Source organism: Suricata suricatta, chromosome X (assembly GCF_006229205.1).
Source record: "Suricata suricatta isolate VVHF042 chromosome X, meerkat_22Aug2017_6uvM2_HiC, whole genome shotgun sequence".
Classification (NCBI taxonomy): domain Eukaryota; kingdom Metazoa; phylum Chordata; class Mammalia; order Carnivora; family Herpestidae; genus Suricata; species Suricata suricatta.
In genome coordinates, this window is record NC_043717.1 from 34,030,839 (window position 1) to 34,045,729 (window position 14,891).

Consider the following 14,891-nt stretch of genomic DNA (forward strand, 5'->3'; position numbering starts at 1 on the left):
ACACACACACACACACACACACACACACACACACACACACACACACACATATATATATATATATATATATATATATATATACACCCTTATGTTTATTGCAACAAAATTTATAGTAGCCAAGATATAAAAACAACCTATATGTCCATCAACAGATATGGAGGGATAGGGAAGATGTGGTGTACACACACACACACACACACACACACACACCAGAATACTGCTCAGCCATAAAAAAGAATGAAATCTTGGGGCACTTAGGTGGTTCAGTCAGTTGGTTGAGCATCTGACTTTGGCTCAGGTCATGATCTCAGTGTTCATGAGTTTGAGCCCCGCATCAGGCAAGCTGCTGTCACCAGCGAGCCCGGATCCTCTGTCTCCCCCTCTCTCAAAAATAGATAAAAATTAAAAGAGAGAGATAGAGAGAATGAAATCTTGCCATTTGCAACAAGATGGACAGAGCCAGAGTGTAATGCTAAGTGAAATAAGTCAGAGAGAGACAAATACCATATGATTTCACTCATGTGGAATTTAAGAAATAAAACAAATGAACAAAGAAAGAAGAAAAAAAGAAACAAACAAAAACCAGACTCTTAAATACAGAGACCTGGTGGCTGCCATGGTGAGGTGGGTGGGGGATGGGTGAAACAGGTGAAGGGGATTCAGAGCACACTTACTGTGATGAGCACTGAGTAATGGTAGAATCGAATCACTATATTGTACACCTGAAACTTTTATAACACTGTTAATTATACTGCAATTTAAAAATGAAATAAAACTTTATTTAGAATTTTTTTTAACTTTATTTATTTTGAGAGAGAGAGAGCGAGGGAGGGGCAGAGAGAGAGAGAGAGAGAGAGAGAGAGAGAGAACCCCAGCAGGCTCTGCATTGTCAGAGCAGAGCCTGATGTGGGACTCAACCCATGAACTGGGAGATCATGACCTGAACAGAGATCAAGAGTTGGACACTTAACCAACTGAGCCACCTGGGCACCCCAAAACCAAAAATTTTTAAAGCATAACCGGAAGTCAGGGCAGCTCAGCCATGGTATGTCAGTCAGTAAATGAATTCCAGGTGACAGGAGTTCACTGATCCACAGGCCCAAGGAGTCGTCCCTGCATGTGGATTTGGAGAGGGATTCCCCCACCCAGAGATTTCTGGAACTAAAGGGGAGATTGGCTACCTTTCCTAGAACTGGCAAGCACAATGTGCCCTTCTGCCCTGGCCAAGAGGGGCCACGTTGGTCTGCTCGTCCAGGTGGGGCCCCCACAGACTCCCCACCCTTGCTTCGTATCAGAGCCTGGGCAGACTGGCCATACTAAGGGGGAAGATGGCCCCTCACAATCTCCCCTCCCCATTTTCCTGAGTCACGCATGGCCTCCATGGCCCACCCTGTCCCACCCTCCAGTCATTTGTACCAGCTATCATCCAAAGGGGTAGATAAAGGTGAAAATGTGCAGGACCATAGTTCTGAATTGTTACCTTTGCTCCCCCAGGCCTGCCAGCTTCCAGCATTTCCTAAAATCCTTGGCTCAGCACAGCCAGCCCAGTCTTGTTCTTTGCTTTAAGGGAGAAAACACACAGAATGGAGCTGCTTTGGGCATGTGAGTTGTAAAGACCTGGCCCCCGAGAGAAAACGAGATAACTCCAGGTGGACCTTGTCTGAGTGCCTGATGGGCCATGGGTTTCCCTGAGGGAGGGTAAAGCGTAGGTGCTCGAACACCTGCTCCCACCCCCGCATTAGCAGAGAGTCCTGGACCTGGAGGAAGCCCCAGATGAGGGATAGACACAGTAAAGGTACATGCGTCTCTATTCAAAATCACCAAAATGCGGAAACAGCGCAAGTGTTCGAATGGATAAACAGAATGCAATACACTTATATCCACACGATGGAATATTATTAGGACACAAAAAAGAATGAGATCCTGGCACAGGCTACCGCGTGCATGAGCCTTGGAAACATTATGCTGACTGAAAGACGCCAAAGGCCAACTATCCCGTGATTCCATCTAGATGAAATATCCAGAGGAGGCAGATCCACAGGGGACAGAGTTTAGTGGTTTCCTGGCCCGGGAGGAGGGACGGCGCCAGGGAGTGACTGCCAGTGGGTACCGGTTTCCCTCTGCCGTGTTAAGAATGCTCTGGTTGGGGCGCCTGGGTGGCTCAGTCGGTTAAGCCTCCGGCTTCAGCTCAGGTCAGATCTCACGTTCGTGGGTTCAAGCCCCGCGTCGGGCTCTGTGCTGACCGCTAGCTCAGAGCCTGGAACCTGTCTTCAGATTCTGTGTCTCCTTCTCTCTCTGACCCTCCCCCTCTCATGCTCTGTCTCTCTCTGTATCAAAAATAAATAAAAAAAAAACATTAAAAAAAAAACTTAAAAAAAAAGAATGCTCTGGTTGCACAACATTGTCACAGTACTGAATGCTACTGAACTGTACACGTCAAGATGATTAAAATAGTGACTTTTGTGTTATACTTATCTTACCACATACACACGCACAGGCACACACACAAACTGTGTGCCTTTCGTGCCGGTGGCTACAAGGAACTCTCGCACCCCCTCACCCCTCTCCCCAACACAGGGGCTCCACAGATAATCTCCGTACCTTCTGTGGTGGCCAGCCTTCCTGCCACCTACCCCCCACCCCCACACCCCATGTGCCATGCCTACAATGGGCCAGGCCCAGAGGCCTCCCACCAGAACCGGGGCTGTGGGGGCTGATAATCGTCATGTCCCTCAGAGTGATTTTCTGCCTCTTCACCCCAAACTCTCTACTCAGACAAGTAAGAGGAGCTCTGGATAGTCTCCTGAGACCCCTCAGGGGCCCTGAGGCCCAGCAGTCAAAGACAATGCCTTGTTGAAAACATTAGCTATTCCCATGGCTCCAAGACCCAAGCCAGCCTCTAAGGGGGCCCGCAGAGGGCAGCCCGACCTCCAAATGGGGGCTCTGCAGACCCCATCAGATACTGGGCCCGGCTCAGGGCTGTGCCACAGACACATGCCCTCCGAGGCCCTGAGCCTTCGTGTCCAGCTGGTGTGCCCACCCCGGCTCGCGGCCTCGCCGGGTCACAAGCTCCAGGGCATGAGCTACTAAGTCCCCCAGACACCCCAAATCACGCTTTTGCAGCCTGACAGGTGGCAAAACCCCGTGGTTGGGAGGACACCCCACCTCGCAGACCTCAGCGGGCCACAGACCTCCGGAGGCGTCCGGACCCTTTGCCCCCGGGGCTCATGGGCAAGGAAAACTATTCTGTGCACCCCAAGGCCCCCCCCCAAACTTCGGTGGGGAAGCCGGCCCGCTTCTGAGGCTCCTGCACCATCTAGTGGGGTCCGCGCGAACGCCTGCCAGCTGTACCTGAGTTCTGCCAGCGTCGACAGTCCGCGTGGAGAACTACGGCGCAGAGCACCGGAAGTCCCCGGGAGCGGGTCCAGCCGCGAGACGCCGCGGTCCGTGCCTGGGGCGAGGATGTGATGCCCTCTAGAGGCCGCGGGGCCGCACGGCCGGGGACCGGGTGGGCGCTAGAGGGCCCCTGCGCGCGCTAAAGGCTGGCAAGTGCGGGGACCTAGACGCACTGAGAGGCGAGCGATTTGTTCAAGGTCAGAGAGAGACACAGATCCGAGCCTTCCGGAGTCGGCCCTTTAGTTAGTATTCGGCTGGCGCTTACTTGTTAAAGGAAGAAAACAAAAAAACCCTCGCACGCTCATACCCGCCCAGAGCTAATTAAGCTTAAGTGTCAGGGCACTTCGTTTGCCAACGACGCTCTTCGGGGCCTCAGAAATGTATTCAGAGGGTCGTGTGTGTTTGTATGATTGGCAGAAGTGAACCATTTGAGGTGTAATTGGTTAAGATCGTTCTCTTCCCTCTCTGACTCTCCGTCACACTTCCCTTCTGGTCCTGGAGAGGACAAGGGCCTTTGCGGGCTGGCTAAGGGGAAGTTGAGTTGAGGATACATTTAGAGTGCCTTTAATGAGAACTGTTTACATATGTAGTTATTACTGGCCATCCTGGGGTAGGAATGACTTCCGGGAATTATCCCACCGCCCACCTGGCATCATGACAGGGAGCACCACAGCAGCTGGGCTGTGGGAGGAGGAGAAATGAGGTTTGAAATGTACAGAGCTGGAAGCTAGTCCGTGGGAAATTCTTCCAATCACCAAATACCTAAACTTGTGAGCAGATCAAAACAGAAATTTTTCCTCCCAAGAATATCATCAATAATGCAGTGAATATAATTGCAAACCCCTATAAAATGAAATTATTTTTCAAGTATGCACATATGTAACCAATAGAAACAATTCTGGCGTGGAAAAGTAAACTGTTTTTTGTTTTTTTTTCAGATCACACTAAAAGCAAAAGCAATACATTTTGAATAGAGCTAATATATGGGCTTTTGGTTTAATAACCTACTCAATGAAAAGAAGTGACGTATATGAACACAATGGGAAAAATATGTAAATTTCTTGCTGATTTGACCAAAATACTACCATTGACAAAGATAACAAATCTCAGACCTCTACAAGACATTGAGGTCCAGTTGGCAAATGAGTGTTGTCAACTCAGAGTATTTCAGATTGCTCCCTGAACATGAATCCTTGACATGCCCTGAAAATGTACAGCCTTTATAAAAAAGAAACTCAATAGGGGTTTCCCCATATTTGACAGCCGTCCCCCAAATGTATACAGCATTACAAATAACAAACCCTGAAGCTGAAAGTTTTCTAAACTATAAATAATGAAAACCAAATTTCCATCTACCATGCCAGAAGAAAAACAGAATGATCTTTCTATCCTCTTGCTAGAAAATGATATTACAAAATTGTTGTCATACAAAAGGGTGCTCAAGGAGTCTGTGACCAAAAATTGTAGGGGAAAAAAGGCTTGTAGGACTTTGTCAGGCAGTGAACAAAACTTTATGTCAGCTTTCTGAATTATGTGAGATTTGAGGTATTTCTCAGCCTTTAAAATGCTATGTGCCTGGATGTCTTGTTCTCCGGGTTTGTGAGTTTGAGCCCCACATTGGGTCTAGAAATGACTTTTGTTAATGTTTATTTATTTATTTATTTTTGAGAGAGAGAAATCTTGAGCAGGGGAAAAGGGAGGAGAGAGACAGGAGAGAGAGAGACAGAGAGAGAATCCCAAGCAGGCTCCATGCCACCAGCCCGGAGCCCAACTCAGGGCTAGATCCCACCACCCTGGGATCATGACCTGAAGCAAAATCAAGAGTCAGATGATCAACCAACTAAGCGACCCACATGCCACTCCAGAGATTACTTTAAAAAATAAAAAGTATGCTATGTGTTGTGTTTTCTTTCTGACTCTACATGACATTCTTCTCCTACCTAATTCTGTATCCATAATGTTCTGTTCTTTTTTTCTCTTTAAGGGATCCCCCAAATCATAAAATCAAAAAACCCCCACAAAACCTGAATCCACCCTCCCACACAGGTGCGCACACACACACCCACGTGCACACACACAGACACACTCATCTCATATACACAAGAACCAAGAAGAACCACAGGCTCACTGAGTAAAAAGAGGCATAAGACCCCTTCCCTACACATATTTGTGTGCTTCGGAGTAGCTCTTTTTATTGGTAAAAAGGTGCTGGTCATCAGACTTCTACTCCAGAAAACACATAGAATCATAAAATGACCATAGTTTTGTTAAAAGTTAGATCCAGTGAAAATTATTTTCACTAAGTAAGCTCATTTTACTAACAAAGCTAATTCTCCTGGGCTATCTGGCTGGCTCAGTTGATGGAGCATGTGACTCTTGATCTCGGGGTTGTGAGTTCAAGCCCCGTGTTGGATGCAGAGATTACTTAAACATAAAATCTTTTCTTTTAATCTGATTTTCCTGTTGCTTTTCCCCAGTGCCTTTCATTCCTTTCGTGTCACCCCCCAAGGAATTGCAGAGGACAGCTTTGGGCCATTATTTCACCATTCCCCTTAGACAGAAGGACTGGTTTTTCTTCCTCGTTAGCCTGTTGGGTATTTTAAGATTGTCATCATCTGTTATGCAAAAAAGAAAAAAGAAAAAAGAACGAAAGAAAAATCAAACTTAGGTTTTCGTTTTAATATTTCACGAGCCAAACTTCTTTTCTTTTGTTCTACTGACATTTGTAGAAAGAGATTCTTGTAAAGTCTGCTGCTCAGAGTTAAGCAGCCACAACCTGCGGACAGGTACCCCGTCCATTTGAATGTGCAATAATATCCTCGTTGGTAGGGAAGTTCTAGTCCTATGATGGTTTTTTCCTGTCAGGCTGTACGAGAAGAAGAAACATAAGAGCCATAAGGGTATGCCAGATGGTGAAAAATAGGTTTACGGCACCAAAATAGTGTTGTTTTTTTATTAAAAACTAGGCTAGTATTGAATGCCAGAAGGTGTGAAACCCAGCTCTGAGTAAGAATCTCCACATTTAGCATTGATCTTGGCCCATCAGAACCTCCCACCAGGGGAAGTAGAGTGGGCCCACCAGACTGCCTGGGGGCATTGTTGCCAGGCCGCCCGCACAGCATCCTGGAGGCCCCTGAGGGCCAGCTTAGCTCCCCATCCCCCTTCCTATGCCCGTGCCCACGTCCACTCCCATCACGCTGGAGGTTCTTGGCTAGATGCTCTGTGACTCACCAATGTCTCTTTGATATTGGATTCCAAAATCCACGAACCCAGAAGCTGGAACCTTGACCTCCAAGAAGTTTGAGGCTTCTGTAGCATCAATGAAGGTAACAGCTATCTCCAGAAGCGTTCCCAAAACCCTTACCAGGAGGTGTCCCTCAAACACCCCAACTTAAGGGAACCGAGCATCCAAGAGGGTTAGGCTCCTCATCTGGAAAGTCCTTGTTTACCTCCATCACCATGCTCCAAGCCGGTTAGCTTTTGTTGCAAAACAGTCCACCACCAAGCTTACTGCCTTATGACACTTGATTCTGTGTCCTGGCAAGCCACTGACTGATGCGTGTGGCTCATGCCCTCATGTACAGTACCCACCGCCAGGGTGGCTGGGGACAGTCTGGTCTGCGATGGCCTCAGCTGGTCGGATCGTCTTTCCCCCACACGGAGAGCAAGCAGAAACAGCAAAGAGGCTCAGGCTTCTTGAGAGGCCCGAACCAGGCATGATGTTTGGTATTCAGATTGTCAGAGCAAGTCCCCAGCCCAGGTTCAAGGGCTACACTTCTTGATGGATGGAGCCGCTCTGCAGTGAAAGGGGGTACAGGTACAGGGAGCGTAATAATTGGGGCCGTATGTTTTCTTTAAAAACTCTGTATCGTGGGGCACCTGACTGACTCAGTTGGTAAGGCATGCAACTTTTTTTTTTAAGTTCACTTATTTATTTTGAGAAAGGGGGGGTAGGGGCAGAAAGAGAGGGAGAGAGCAAATCCCAAGCAGGCTCTGTGCTTTTAGCTTGGAGACTAGCCAGGGGCTCAAACTCATGATCCATGAGATCGTAACCTGAGTTGAAATTAAGTGTCGGACACTTCACTGACTGAGCCACCCAGGCACCCTGAGCATGAAACTCTTGATCTCGGGGTTGTGAGTTTGAGCCCCATGCTGGGTGCAGAGCTTACTTAGAAAAAATTTTTTTTGTATTGTGGTAAAATATGCATAACATCAAAATTACTCTTCTATCCATTTTTAGGAATACATTCATTGCCATGAAATACATTCACATTGTTGTGCAACCATCACTACCATTCATTTCCAGAACCTTTTAAAAGTAGATTTTTAAAAATGCTACCTTTCATTTAGCACTTTTACAGTTAGTACAGGACCATTTCTTTTCACTGCCTCAAAAAATCCTCTGTGATCTGCCTATTCATCCCTCTCTCTAACCCAACCCCTGACACCACTGATCTTTTTACTGTCTCCATAGTTTTGCCTTTGCCAAAATGTCAGATGGTTGGAACCATACAGCAGGTAGCCCTTTCCGACTGGCTTCTTTCACTTAGTGGCATGCATTCACGTCTCCTCGGGGTCCTTTCATGGCTTGACAGCTCATTTCTTTTTAGTGCTGAATCATATTTTACTGTGTGGATATACCACTGTTTATCCACTCACCTACTGAAAACACCCTGGTGGCTTCCAAGTCTTGGCAATTATGAATAAGCTGCTATAAACATCTGTGTTCGGGTTTTTGTGTAGACATAAGTTTTCAACTCCTTTGGGTAAATACCAAGGAACACGTTTGCTGGATTATATGGTAAGCCTATGTTTCGTTGGAGTTATGCTGTTTTTTTTTGTTTTTGTTTTTTTTTTTTAAAGTAGGCTCCACACCCAATATGGGGCTTGAACTCACAACCCTAAGATTAAGAGTTGCATGCTCTACCTACTGAGCCAGCCAGGTGCCTCTCATGTTTTTTTTTTTAAGTAATCTCTACACTTGGGGTACCCAGGTGGCTCAGTTGGTTGAGCATCAGACTCCTGGTTTTGGCTCAGGTCATGATCCGAAGGTGGTGGGATCGAGCCCCACACTGGGCTCTGTGGTGAGTGTGGAGCCTGCTTGGGATTCTCTCTCTCTCCCTCTGTCCCTCTCCCCTACACGCACGCTTTCTCCTCTAGAATAGAATAGAATAGAATAGAATAGAATAGAATAGAATAGAAGTAATCTCTACACCCAACATGGGGCTTGAACTCACCCAAGATGGAGAATCACATGCTCTACTGACTGAGCCAGCCAGGCACCTTGTTTTTAAGAAATTATCACACAACTTCCGAAAGTGGCTGTACCATTTCGCATTGCCGCCAGCAAGGAATGAGAGCGCCTGTTCCTCCACATTCTCAGCAGTATTAGGTGTTGTTAACTCCAGAAATTTTCATCCTCTCAAACTGAAACTCTGTACAATGACTGCCCCTTCCCCCTTCCTCAGCCCTTGGTACCTCTATCCTACTTTCTGTTTCTATGAATTCAACTATTCTAGATACCTCATAGAAGTGGAATTCTGGCCATTTTTTGGGAATTGTGGCCATTTTTGAAAACAATCTGTCACCTACTCTTAGCAGGTAGATTTATGGGTCTCCAAATTCTTTTTTTTTAAAGACTATTTATTTATTTATTTATTTATTTATTTTGGGAGTGAGAAAGTGCATGAGCACACAGTAGAGAGGCAGAGAGAGAATCCAAGCAGGCTCCATACCATCAACGCAGAGCCTGACATGGGGCTTGAACCCATGAACCGTGAGATCATGACCTGGACCAAAACCAAGAGGTAGTCACTCGGCCAAATTCTTCAGCATCTACTTCTGTCCCACATTCTAGGTACAGCCCTCCTTCCCACTCACATGTACATGGAATCTCCTAGATGCCTGGTCTCCAAGGGTGTGGAAGTGGAAGATCTTGTTCTGCCTGAACCCAGGGTTCAACTTGGACTTGGGAGTGGTGGTCAGTGCCACAGGCAACTTAGCATAGATAGACCCGCTCAGGCCCCCTCTCTCTGTCCTTTTTGTGTCAGTTTCCTCACATGCCAGGGAGCAGACACGATGTTTCTGACATGCCCCGGCTGGCTGGGTGGGGGTGGGGGGATCAAGAGCCCCTCTAGCTACCCAGACCCATTGCTCTCTTCACACCCAGGCGCCTTCTCCCTGAGCCAAGCTATCAGGAAATAATGTGGCTGGCCTCTGCCACTTGGCACCCTGGGCACAAAGGTATGGAGACCCTGGGGAAGGAATTAGTGAGGTGACCCATCCTTTTCTTTGACCTTCAAACCCCCTACGATAACAATATGCCCCCCCCAGCCTAGGACAGGAGAGGTGGAAAAGAAAGAGATGTGGAAAAGGGAGAGAGAGGAAAAGCAGAATGAGAGGTGTGTGGGAAAGAATGAATGTTGCTCAAAGAAAGGTGTGGCTTTTGTCTTTAGCTCCTGGGAGGTGATGTCTACATCACCCACAGAATGTCTTGCCAGATAAGAGTGTCATTGTTGCGTGCTTAGGTGGCTCATTTGGTTAAGCATCTGATTCTTGATTTCGGCACAGGTCATGAAATCACGGTTCATGAGTTGGAGCCCCAGATCTGGCTCCATGTTGGCAGTGCAAAGCCTGCTTGGGATTCTCTCTCTTTCTCTCCCTCTTTGCCTCTCCCCTGCTCACACTCTCTATATCTCTCAAAACACATAAATAAACTTAGGGGCGCCTGGGTGGCTCAGTTAAGTGTCTGACTTCAGCTCAGGTCATGATTTCACAATTTGAATTCAAGCCCCATGTCGGGATCTGTGCTGACAGCTCAGAGCCCGGAGCCTGCTTCGGATTCTGTGTCTCTTCTCTCCGCCTTGCCTCTACTTGTGCTCTCTTTCTCTGTCTGTCTGTCTCTCTCCCAAAAAAAAAAAAACATTAAAAAATTTGTAAATAAATAAATAAACTTAAAACAACAACAAACCAAGAAGGTACACAGATGGAGAATGCTATCCTGTTAATAGTAAATGCAAGGATAATGGTCATAGCATCTTCAGTCAGATGGGGCACAGGGATGCTTCTGGAAGCCACCTAAGAAGAATGACAAGTTCAGTTAAACTTGTATTGGTTAGTGATGATGGTGCTGGGAAAATGGCATTCATGAAATGTCAGTGGACTGCTGAGTTGAAGTATGTGACTATACGCTGGAGGTTGAGGACCATTCCTTTGTGTTCCATACCAGCAGAAGACCTCTTAAGTTCAATGTACAGGATACAACTGGTCATAAGACATCGGGAGGACTGACAGATGGCCATTAGATGCAAACCGAGTGTGCCGTTATGATGTCTGATGTAACACTGAGCGTTACTTCCACGGGTGCACCTAACTGGCATAGGGAGCTGGTACAAGTATGTGAAAACATCCCTGTCACTTTGTGTGGCAACAAAGTGAGTATTAAGGATAGGAAAGTTAAGGCAAAAGCTATCACGTTCCATTGAAAGAATTTTCAGGGGCGCCTGGGGGCTCAGTCGGTAGAGCATCAGACTTCAGCTCAGGTCATGATCTCACGGTTTGTGAATTCAAGCCCTGCGTCAGGCTCTGTGCTGACAGCTCAGAGCCTGGAGCTTGCTTTGGATTCTCTCTCTTTGCCCCTTCCCTGCTCATGCACTGTCTCTCTCTCGCTCTCTCAAAAATAAATAGACATTAAAAAAAAGAAAGAAGAATTTTCAGTCTTATGACATTCCTGCTAAAAGTTAACTACAAACTTTGAAAAGGTCTTCTCTTTGGCTTGTTTGGAAACTAACTGGAGACCCTAACTTGGAGTTTGTCGCCATGCCTGCTCTTACTCCGCCAGGGGCTGTCATGGATGCAGTGTTGGGGGAGCAATATGAGGCTGGTGGAGTGGGGCCCCCACAGCATGCCCAGAAACACCATCTCCACAGGTACCTCTCTCCTTTTGTGGCTCGTGTGCAGTTTCACGGTGTCCACGCCAACTGCGGGCTGGCTGCTCTCTAATGCGTGCACCTGCTGCAAATTAGGCCATTTTAATTTTGAGTGCCTAATAGGAAAAGATACATTTGCTTTCAAATCCATTTGCATTACAATAATAACTTTCAACATTTCATCTGTCCACTAAAGGAAGAGCTGCCAGAGTCTTAAAATATAATTTTGACTGTCGCACAAGTTTAAGTGGATGATAAAAAAAAATGTCAGTTGCTTACTGTGGTAACAAAATTTCTCCTTAATGGTGACTATCAAGCATTTGAAGTGTTCATCATTAAAGAGTCCAGATAAGGAATTACATGTGGCTGTTGCGAGCACTAATCCTCATATAAAATGTTACGTGGAAGGAGTGCCTGGATGGCTCAGCTGGTTGAGCTGATTCTTGATTTTGGCTCAGGTTCTCAGGGTTCATGGGATCAAGCCCCGCATTGTGGCTCTGCACTGACAGCACGGAGCCTGCTTGGGATTCTCTCTCTCCCTCTCTCTTTGCCTTTCCCCTGTTCACTTGCTCTCTCTCACTCTCAAAATAAATACATAAACTTAAAAAAAAAGTCACATTGATGAAAACAAACTGTGGTAGATTGGATAAAGGCCGCCAATCCCTCCCATGCTGGTTTGCACTGTTCAGTGTGTCCCCCCACGTCTTCTTCCCATCCAGGGGTGGGTCTTTTTCTCCACCTCCCTTCCCCAGAGTCTGGGCTTGCCCTGTGACCTGCTTTGCCCAAGAGAAAAGGGTGAACGTGACTTGGGACTCCCATAGTTAAGTCAGGAAGTTTGAGAGTTCTGCCTTGATTCTCTTGGAAGGTCCTGGTTGCTATTTAACAATCCATCTAGCGACTAGAACAGGAGAAGCCATGGAGAAGAGACCTGAAGTGCCCTAGTCCACAGCCAGACATGTAAGTGAAGCCGTCTTGGACCTTCTAGCCCAGCTGAGCCTCCCTCTTTTTTTTTTAAATTTTTTAAAATATTTATTTTTGGGGCGCCTGGGTGGTTCAGTTGGTTAAGCGGCCAGCTTCGGCTCAGGTCATGATCTCATGGTTGGTGGTTTGAGCCCCGTGTCGGGCTCTGTGCTGACAGCTAGCTCAGAGCCTGAAGCCTGCTTCGGATTCTGTGTCTCCCTCTCTCTCTGACCCTCCCCTGCTCGCGCTGTCTCTGTCTCTCAAAAATAAATAAAAGACATAAAAAATTTTTTTTAATATTTATTTTTGAGAGACAGAGAGAGACAGAATGTGAGCAGGGGAGGGGCAGAGAGACAGAGAGACACAGAATCTGAAGCAGGATCCAGGCTCTGACCTGTCAGCACAGAGCCCAATGCGGGGCTCTCGGACTCACGAGCTGTGAGATCATGACCTGAGCCAAAGTCGGCTGCCCAACGGGTTGAACCACTTAGGCACCCTGCTGAGCCTCTCTTTTTGAATGACTCCACTCAAAACCCACAGAGGAAGTCCCCAGCCAACCAGCACAATCATGAGAAAGCATAAGGCCAGTACACTTTGGGGTGCCTTGTTACTTGGCAAAGGCTAACTAAAACACAAGGTCAAATTATCATTAAAAAAAAAAATGAAAGGGAGCGCCTGGGTGGCTCAGTTGGTTAAGTGTCCCACTTCCGCTCAGATCATGATCTCCCGGGTAGGTGAGTTTGACCCAGCGTCCAGCTTCGTGCTGACAGCTTCAATTCTGGAGCCTGCTTCAGATTCTGTGTTTCTGTCTCTCTCTCCCCCTCCCCTGCTGTTGCTCTGTCTCACTCTCAAAAATAAACACTAAAAAAGAAAAAAAAAAGAAACATGGGGCACCTGGGTGGCTCAGTTGGTTAAGCATCGTACTCTTGATTTCGGCTCAGGTCATGATCTTACTGTTCGTGGGATCGAGTCCCACATCCTGCTCTGCATTGACATCATGGAGCCTACTTGAGATTCTCTCTCTTTCTTTGCCCCTCCCCGCTTGAGCTCTCCCTCTCAAAATAAATAAACATTAAAGAAGAGGAAGAGGAAGAAGAGGAAGAAGAAAGAAGAAGAAGAAAGGATAAGAACAGGAGGGAAAGAATGAAACAAAATTGGCCCTATCTTGATAATTGTTGAAACTGAGGATTATCTATTCTTCTTTTTTTGCATATGTGTGAACTTTTCCATAGTATAAAGGAGAAAATAAAGAGAGGGTTGTAAAGATTTCATTAGAAAAGTGTATATACATACTGGATATTTCATCTTTTGTAATCGTTTATATTTCATTTTCTTTACATGGTTGCATGTAAAGAAATGACATAATTGTTTTTTCCCACCAAGCCCCATTTGGACTCTCCAAATACTCACCAGTTCACCTCTGGAAGTCCTGGGGACATTATATAAATTTTCTGGGTGTCTCATGAGGTGAACAAGGATGAGGAGCCCGGTCTGACCCCACATCCACAAACCCTGACAAAGGCAGCTGGCGCCCCCACCAGGGAGAGCTCCTACAGGGCAGGAGCCCCTTGCCCTCCACCCCCTCCACCCCCACCAGCCCCGGTCCCAGGTGTTGGAGGAGACGAAGAGGAAGTCCAGCATCCCGGGAAACCAGCCCTCCTTCCTTCCCTGCTGCCCGTTCTGTGGCTCCGGTCGTGACTGTGCCCAGGCCCGCCAGCCCGATGGCGCGCGCCCCGGCCTCCGGGTGGGGGTGAGGGTGTTGGGAGGGGCCGGAAAAGGCGGGTCAGACTGAGTTACGAACCGCTCCGAACCATCCGGGGAGGGGCCAGAAGCTTCTCTTTGACTGATCCGGTAGTCCTTGGATCTTCTCCTCCATCCTCGTGAGGGGACCGGCGGCGGGAGCACCTCCCTGGGTTCCCAGTCGCTCTGGGGCGCCCCGGCTTTGGGGAGCGGGGAACCTCTGCCCCTCGGAGTCACACTCTCTGGGAGCCCCGGTAGCCCTGGGCTCCGGTCCTCGACGGCTGTACACCCGCGCGCATCCCCGAAGTGAAGGGGTGAAGGGACACCGAGCCGAGGGCTTGGGCCGGGACCTGCGCAGTCCCCAGCCGGAAACCGGGCGGCCGGGAAGGTGCGGGGCGCTGCCCGGGCTCTTCAGTGAACGGCCCCCGAGGCAGTCTGGAATCCGACTTTCCATCGTTTTATGGGTCCCGTCCCGCATCCTAACGACGTTTGGAATGACTGATGCGAGTTCTCCGGCCTCGAAGCCACCCTCCCATGAAGCCCTCTTTCCTTGCAAGGGCGCCTAGACCGCGTGGCGCGAGCGGGGAGGGGGGTAGGAGTATGGGGGCGAAAGCCAGGGGAGAGGAAGGAGGGAGGGACGGAGAGAAATGAATTGCATTGGCCAGTCACATCCGCAGCGGATGTTGCGGACACCCTCCGTGCGTTCCCTCCCTCGGGGCCAAGCGCTCCGCTTCCCCCCGCCAGGCTGCAGACAAATGAGCACACAGCACGCGGACTAAAGCATAAACAAGACTATTTTATTACTTACTTTGTATTTATTTATTTATTGCACACTAATTAATAAATAAACTCCTGCACCGGGAGGTG

General features: G+C 47.9%; 1 pseudogene; it reads left to right on the plus strand.

Annotated features, from left to right (window-relative positions):
- The first annotated feature begins 10,482 nt into the window (after positions 1 to 10,482).
- Positions 10,483 to 11,397, plus strand: LOC115283379 (annotated as a pseudogene).
- Positions 11,398 to 14,891: the final 3,494 nt, after the last annotated feature.